General features: G+C 43.5%; 1 long non-coding RNA gene across 1 annotated transcript; it reads left to right on the top strand.

Moving 5' to 3' along the window:
- Nucleotides 1–409: 409 nt before the first annotated feature.
- LOC119089049 lies at nucleotides 410–6,573 on the top strand. The gene is made up of 3 exons (XR_005092896.1): nucleotides 410–610; nucleotides 707–794; nucleotides 6,440–6,573. It is a non-coding gene; the product is annotated as an uncharacterized LOC119089049 (long non-coding RNA).
- The last annotated feature ends 1,392 nt before the right edge of the window (nucleotides 6,574–7,965 follow it).

Raw genomic sequence — 7,965 nt, 5'->3', positions numbered from 1 at the left:
ACAACTTATTTAATTTTACTACAGCATTTTGATTCCAAAGTAACCACATGTTTGGACGATGTTGATGGCATGGCGGACAGCATCTGTAATCTTCCCAGTGACCTCGTCATGATCAACAGAACCAGGAGGACGATGATAGATATATTTTTTTTAATAAGCAGGCAGAATTAGTCTGAGGAGAATAGGTTTTTCGGCTGTTTAAAAGATTGTTTTCCTATGCTAAGGATACTTTTGATGCGTCAACTCTTGTTTAAGGCTTCACCACATGGCTGATGGAGCCCCGGGCCTCGGGATCTGTTGTACGATTAATGTAAACTTAGGAAACATGCTTTGTGTTGTTTCTAAATGGTCCAAATTTAAGTTACTTTCAGTCACAGGATTTCTGTAAATACAGACTTTCGTCAGAAGAGGCCTTGTATTTACTTTTTGATCCAACTTGGTGTGTTTATTTAATCTGCAATGACTCAGCTTGCTGGCTGCTTTAGGAACTGGGCGTGTGTGTTCTCATGATGCCAAGGCTGGTGGCTTTGTTCTGAATTGCAGAGGCCTGGAAAGAGGGCATGTTCCCCCTTACAAACTGGCCATCTGAACTTCTCTTTTCTTCTACGAAGTATGGAAAGTATAATTGTTTGATGATGAGACTGATTCTAGCTCAGATGCGCCATATTTCATAAAACTATTGTTTTTTTCCTTTCCATGGAGACAGGCAGAGCCAGTCCAGAGGCCGACTAACACTGTGCTGCCCATCTTCTTATCTCTCTACGGCACATTCCAGAGGAAACACAGAGGAAGAGGTTGGTGTCCATTGGCTCAGGAGGTCACAAAATGCCAATGTGTGGATAAATGATTCCTTTAGTCACTATAAACTTCTAAGAAACTCAAGAGGAAGGAGGCAATATAGGCTTATTTATGTATGCTCGGCTTGCACTTGTGTCCTGAGTCGTCTTCTGTTGGGTTGTGCTTGCTATTTTCCTACTCAACATGTCTCAGCTGGTACCAGCTTCTGTCTACCATCCCCTTGCTTTGGAGGATCCCCTCTAATTTTGTGATGTTTCCCTGGACTGTGGTTACTTCTGCTCCCGGGCCATTGGAAGTCCTCGTTGCTTGAAGGTTCATCTGGCTTGCCATAGTGTGCTCAGCTCGTGCTGGCCACACAGGGATCTGTTCCCTTTGCTTCTTCCCAGTGAAATTTCTTGGCATCATGGGTTTCAGGTAAGGTATCTGAAGAAGTGTGAAGAGCCATGCTGCAGGCTCTATCCCTTGTCATCAGTGATGGTTAGCATCATAAGTGAGTCTTTCTGATAAGACAGACTGCCCTCATCAGGGAGTCCAATATGACCCCAGAGTTTAATGGTGTATTTTCATAGAAATCATGTTCTTTAAAAGCTTAAACTCAAATTAGATTTGATATTGAAAATTACAGAACCAAGCAACATAGACCCTCAGTGTTAGGGAAGACCAAAAAGATTGCTTCTCCTTTCTATGTACAAACGTTCCCTGCTTGCATCTTCCTGGACCTGTGGGACTCACTACTTTTGAGGTAGCCCTGTTTCACTTTGGACAGGTCTGACAGAGATTCCTCTTACTGTGGAGCTGATATTTTTCTTCTCCTTGCGGTAAGCTTCTGAGACAAGCCAACCGCACCTCTCCTTTGAGCCTCTGCGGGAGACACTCATCTGTCCCCAGTCTTCCATGCAGGTGCCCATTCCCATTTCTCTGTTCTGCTGCTGTGCCCTCATGGCCAGCTTCAGAAGCTATCCTTTCATCCATAGTCTGCCTCGCACTCCCCTGGCAAGCGTTGTTCAGGCCCAAGGATGAGGTCATATCACTGCTCTCCTTGCTATTGCTTTTGAAATTAGAACCTAAGAACGAATTCACACTTGAGTGTGTGCAGATATTTAAAATGTGAGATTGTGATGTACAATTTTGAAGTTTTAACAACTAATTTGCCTTAGCCCCAATTTACATTTATGTGGTAGGTGTTCTGAACCTCGTAAGGTGCTTATCCATGTTATCTTTTATCCTCTTAGAAGGAACATTTATTATAAGTCTGGTTTTGGGTCTATGTGTTCACTCTCCCTTTTGACTTCATACAGGCTCTGTGCTTCTGAAATGGACCTTCTGTAGCTCCATCTAAGCCTAAAGAGCCAACAAGACATGAATGAGATCCTTCACACTGTCCCTAGGAATTCCATTTTTAATATCCATCTTTTTTTTTAATTTCAATTTTTTAAGACAGTGTTTCTCTATAGCTCTGGCTGTCCTGGAACTTGCTTTGTGGACCAGGCTGGCCTCCAACTCACAGAGATCCACCTGCCTCTGCCTCCCAAGTGCTGGGATTGAAGACACTAATGTCCATCTTTTTACTGGAACACCTGATGGTTACCCAACTACTTATGTTTTACCTGGTTGTAGAAATAGCAAACCTAATGTTTCTCAGCATTGTTGGTGCATTCAAATTGGCTACAGGCCTAGAGTATCTGACAGACCATTTTCAGAAGCAGGAATTCTGAAAGACCATCTTACCCTGTCTTGGCAGAGTACAGTGGTCACTTTCCTTGTGTCCCGCTTGTCCAGAAAGGACAGCATTCCATTTGTACTGTCAGCCGTCAAGGCAAGGGCAGTTCTTTGCCCAGTAGGCCATTTTGTGCCAAAAAGACAAACTTCCAAATGGAAATGTCTTAGAAGCCCAACATTCTCTCGGGATCAAATTGGTGCAGCCAGGAGCAATTGTGTCTCACGTCAACGGAATTCTAAGTTATTTAAATGCCATATTCTCTAGGTCTATGAAGTGTATGAAGATTACCTAACTATCTGAAATATATCTATGTATACCTAGAAGACTTAACTAATGTGGTTACAAATATGATTATCATAGATGACTAATTATTAATCTATTTCTTAATTATCCATTACAATTTTAAATGAGTTACATAAACATAATACCTAAAACAAGAATAGGAATATATATATCAGTATAACAAAATTAACTTTAAGTTTGTATCAATAAACTAAAATTTATACCAATGTAAAACATTTTAAACATAAACTAAAATCTATACCAATGTAAAACATTTTAAACAAGTTGTTCTTTAAAAGTAGGTTCATTAATCTACCCTTTTATCTTATCATCTCTATATCCTATATATCTATATCATATCCCCTTTACTTTTTTAGAAAGAGATCACATTTATAATCAATCTGTTTTAAATAAAAATATTGGTTTTTCTCTGTCCCACACCAGAGGGCTCTTCTGATTTGGGACACAAGAATCTCTTAACCATTTTTTTTTTTTAAGCAATATGTCTGGGTTTAGAGGGGCAGTGAGCCAATTCCACCTCTAAAGCCAGCTTGGTATATTTGGGAATTTGGGCATAGCATCTCTTACTACTTCCTGCTGGAGGGGGGCGCTGTATCTTATGGGGATGCAAAGAAAATTTTAGGCCTATGGGATAGTCCTTGACGCTGTATTGTGGGAGCCAGTTGCCTTGAAACCATTCTGGATGTTGGATTATCTGGGCCATGGTGTCATCGGAGACCTTTCAGGGGGTCTTGGGTGGTGAAACCTGATGGATCTTAATCTGGAACAAATCCATAACCTCTGGCTTTCTGTGGAAACAAGAGCAGAACCTCTTTTCCAAAGCAACATATCCTTACATCCAAATTTTGAAGTCAAGGTACCTTTAAAATATACATATTGATTTAATTTAACATCTTTTTCGATCAAATGTTTTTTTGTAGTTAAAAATCCCAAAGACAACACAATCCAGATTCTCTGTGTAATATTCATCCTTACGTGGCTTTTTATATTAATTTATTTTTTTGTCTCTTTTAAGCCTACTTATATTTTACACACATTGTAAATGATTTTATCTGAATCAGTCTTTTTGTGAGCCTATTGCTTTAAACTGTAGCATTCTAAGACTGAAATGGCTCTGTGGCTGCTGGCTCCACCCACTTTAGCTTCCCAACATGGCGACAGTACGTTTTCCGCCAGTTCTGTGAGTCTCAGAAATAGTGGGTCTAAGCTTTTATCAAAGCAGCGTGTAGCCCAGAAACCTTTTTTTTTTTTTTAAATACTAGTAAAGACTAAATCTACTACACAGCGTAATGTGCCGCTGGCAGATGCCTCATTCCTGCCATACTGCCGGTCAAACGCACATGCCAGGAACCTGCCAGTAGTTCAAACTTGAGTTTTGCAACGTCTAGCTGCCCGTATGAGACATGAAGCAGGAACCTGATTTTGGATCTGTTTAGAATTGGTTATTAAATATTCTCAGGTTTAAGGTGGAAACTTGAGCCGTTGGGTGCCATTTGTTGCTGGAGGGCTTCTCTCCAGGTTCCACCAAGCCCTGTACAACCTCACCATTTCTAAAGTACACCCTGATGTTGAAAACCAAACTGAACCAACCCCCCAATGCCCATCTTTCCCTTCCTCATTCTCACTAAGCTGTCATCCTGTCATATATCAACTCTTGGTTGCCCAAGTTGGACTTTTTCTACTAGGAAATTTGGTTAACTTGAAGCCATTTGGTGATCCTAAGAGTCCCTTGAGGATGGGATTGCTCCCTACCCCAGGGCCAGCCGAGTCCCACCACACAGCACCTTGGCTGTATTGAAAAAATGTGTCTGCCCTCTTATTCTTGAGTTAGCAAAGTTGGTCCAAGCATTTTCAGCTGTTAAAATTGGTTATAAGTCATGGAGAATGTTGCTCTTTTAGTACCTAGAGGCAAACAAATTCCAGAGTAAGAGTCAGTGGTATTCTTTGTGCTCCTTCATATTCTAGGGTTTGACTTTCAATATCAAGGTGCAACAAGCTGTTGGAGCTCCATTCATGGCTTCCATCTTCTAGGAAGGAACAGGCATTTGCCTTGGAGACAGCTTTCTTTATCCACTTTGTCTAGAACGTCACCAGATAGCAAGAGAACAGAGCATATAATGTCTGAGCAAGTGCATTTTCAGCTCAGTGAAGTTGTTTTACATTACCAAGAACAGTGATGCAGACCCATCTCTGCTGTGACCTGAAAGAGGCCAAATAGGAGTTCTAACCCTCTTTTCTTTTCTTCCCTTCCCATTCCCTTTCCTCCCTTCCCTTCCTTCCTCCCCTTTTTTTAGAGGTCACATGTAGCTCAGGCTGGCCTTCAACTTTCCATGTAGCCAAAGATGATCTTGGATTTTTGATCCTCATGCCTTGACTTCTCAAGTGCTGGGATTAAAGGGATCAAACTCAGGGTGTTGTGCATTCCAGGCAAACACCTACTCACTGAGCTATAGCCCCAGCCCACAGGCATTCTCTCCTTATGTCCTTCAGACTTGGATTTGCCTTAAGAAGTAAGTAAAAGTCCACAATACAGCCACTCTACCAACTACAAAAGTGTAGAGATGTTTCATCTGGAAATTAGCCTTGTTAGCCTGCTTTTCTGTTTGTTTTTGTTCCAGTGTCTGTGTACCCACAGTGGATTCTTCAGCTTCTTCCTCTCTGGATATTGCTAGTTACTCAATCAGGACAGCATTTTCTCTGGCTCACAACCAGGATGAGTCATATTCACTTCCAGATTCTTGAGTCATAGGGCTTCGAATCTTTTCCTTCTTGAAAAACCTTCTTCTGTAGGTTTTCAAGAGGGAGCGTTTAGCAAGCATTTTTCTTTCCTGATGACCTTTGCCCTGTTCCCAAGCAGTGTGCTTCCCCTCTTCTCTAGGGGTGGGTGTGTGACTCTGGCTCACCTCTTCTGTTCTCACCTCCTGTCCAGGGTTGCTTCCATGAAAGCAAATGACCCAACTAGAGTCTTTAACAGAGACTGTTGTCAGGGGCATCATGGATCTTCCTGAGGGGCATCCCCCTCATTCCCCACCACATACCTGGGGAGGCTGGATAAGGAGTGGATGACCTGACAGGAGGCAGATGAGTTCTATCCTGGGGGGCGGGGGGTGGTGAAGCATCCTCCAGCAAATCTCACCAATGTCTGCCTACTGGTGTTGCTGAAAAAGACTGGGATACGAGCAGACATTGTATGAAAGGATTAGTCTGGAGGGGAACTAGTCTCAGACTTTCTTTTCTGGGTCTCATTATCTCACTCTGTAAACAATACAGAGGTAATGGATCAGATCATGACTGCACTTCAGACAGAGAGGGCACAGGAGAATGAGCATAGATCAACGAGTCTCAGCGAGCATGGGGGTATGCATGTTTACATTTGGAAGGAAATCGACATTTCTTTAGAGGTCAGTCAGTGATGTCTCTGTCCCACAGAACTTCATCTTTGAACAAGTATGGAAGCCAACTAGTTCTCCAAGATAAAATGGAACCCATATCTCATTAATCTACAGTTAATTCTTATTTAATCTACATGGCATAGGAGAGGAGAAGGAGGAATTTTACACTTGTCACTTACAGCTCTGTGGTAGGTGTATATATGTTGTTTTGTTTTTCCCTATACAGAATTTGTACTAAAGAAAGAAGACATGGGCATCTCCAAAGCTACTTCCACCTAAGAACTATGAAAATATAAAGATGTAGATGTAACCAACTGTCTTATTGAATAAGAAACACAGAACCAATGTAAAAGAGAAAGCCAAGAGGTCAGAGCTCAGAGCTAAAACCTTACCCTTCCTCCTGCCGTGATCCTACCTCTCCGAAAGAGACCTACTTCCTGTGTGTATGTCTTTACATAGTCTTTCTGTTCTGCCTTCTCATTGGTTGAAAACCCAAACATGTGACTGCCTCGTCACTGCATGTAAGTACAGCCCTCCAGGTCTTAAAAGGTATGTGTCTCCAATGCTGCTTGTATCCTTGAACACACAGAGATCCACCTAGCTCTGTCTACCAAGTGCTGGAATTAAAGGCGTGCGCCACAACTGCCATGCTCTTTCTATGGCTCTAATAGCTCTGACCCCCGGGCAAATTTATTTATTAACATACAATTAAAATCACATTTCAGTACAAATAAAACACCACCATATAAAGAAAATAAAACCAAGTTCCTGTTGTATAAGAAATATTCAGGGAAAAACAGTAACTGTGGCTGTTGTTGATAATGTTGTTCACATGTCTGCTAAGGTAAGCTTGTGCAGAGGGCTGAGGTTAGTCAGGGCATGTGCAGTGGCTGGTGAGATGCACAGTGGCTGCTCCAGGTGCACAATGTCTAGTCTGTGTGCACAGTGGCTGGTCTGTGTTCACAGTGGCTGGTCTGGGTTCACAGTGGCTGGTCTGTGTGCACAGTGGCTAGTCTGTGTGCACAGTGGCTGGTCTGTGTGCACAGTGGCTGGTCTGGGTCACAGTGGCTGGTCTGTGTGCACAGTGGCTGGTCTGGGTCACAGTGGCTGGTCTGGGTTCACAGTGGCTGGTCTGGGTTCACAGTGGCTGGTCTGGTTTCACAGTGGTTGGTCTGTGTGTCCAGTGGCTGGTCTGTGTGCACAGTGGCTGGTCTGTGTGCACAGTGGCTGGTCTGTGTGCACAGTGGCTGGTCTGTGTGCCCAGTGGCTGGTCTGTGTGCACAGTGGCCGGTCTGTGTGCACAATGGCTGGTCTGGGTTCACAGTGGCTGGTCTGTGTGCACAGTGGCTGGTCTGTGTGCACAGTGGCTGGTCTGTGTGCACAGTGGCTGGTCTGGGTTCACAGTGGCTGGTCTGTGTGCACAGTGGCTGGTCTGTGTGCCCAGTGGCTGGTCTGTGTGCACAGTGGCTGGTCTGGGTTCACAGTGGCTGGTCTGTATGCACAGTGGCTGGTCTGTGTGCCCAGTGGCTGGTCTGTGTGCACAGTGGCTTGTCTGTGTGCACAGTGGCTGGTCTGGGTTCACAGTGGCTGGTCTGTGTGCACAGTGGCTGGTCTGTGTTCACAGTGGCTGGTCTGTGTTCACAGTGTCTGGTCTGTGTTCACAGTGGCTGGTCTGTGTGCACAGTGGCCATTATGTTCTGACTGAGTAAAATAGACAAACTGCACCATTGTCTCCAAGGGTAGATATGAAAG

This window comes from Peromyscus leucopus, chromosome 14, assembly GCF_004664715.2.
Source record: "Peromyscus leucopus breed LL Stock chromosome 14, UCI_PerLeu_2.1, whole genome shotgun sequence".
In the NCBI taxonomy this organism is placed as follows: Eukaryota; Metazoa; Chordata; class Mammalia; order Rodentia; family Cricetidae; genus Peromyscus; species Peromyscus leucopus.
Note: the sequence above shows the minus strand (reverse complement) of the source record. Positions and strands in the feature narration are given on the sequence as shown.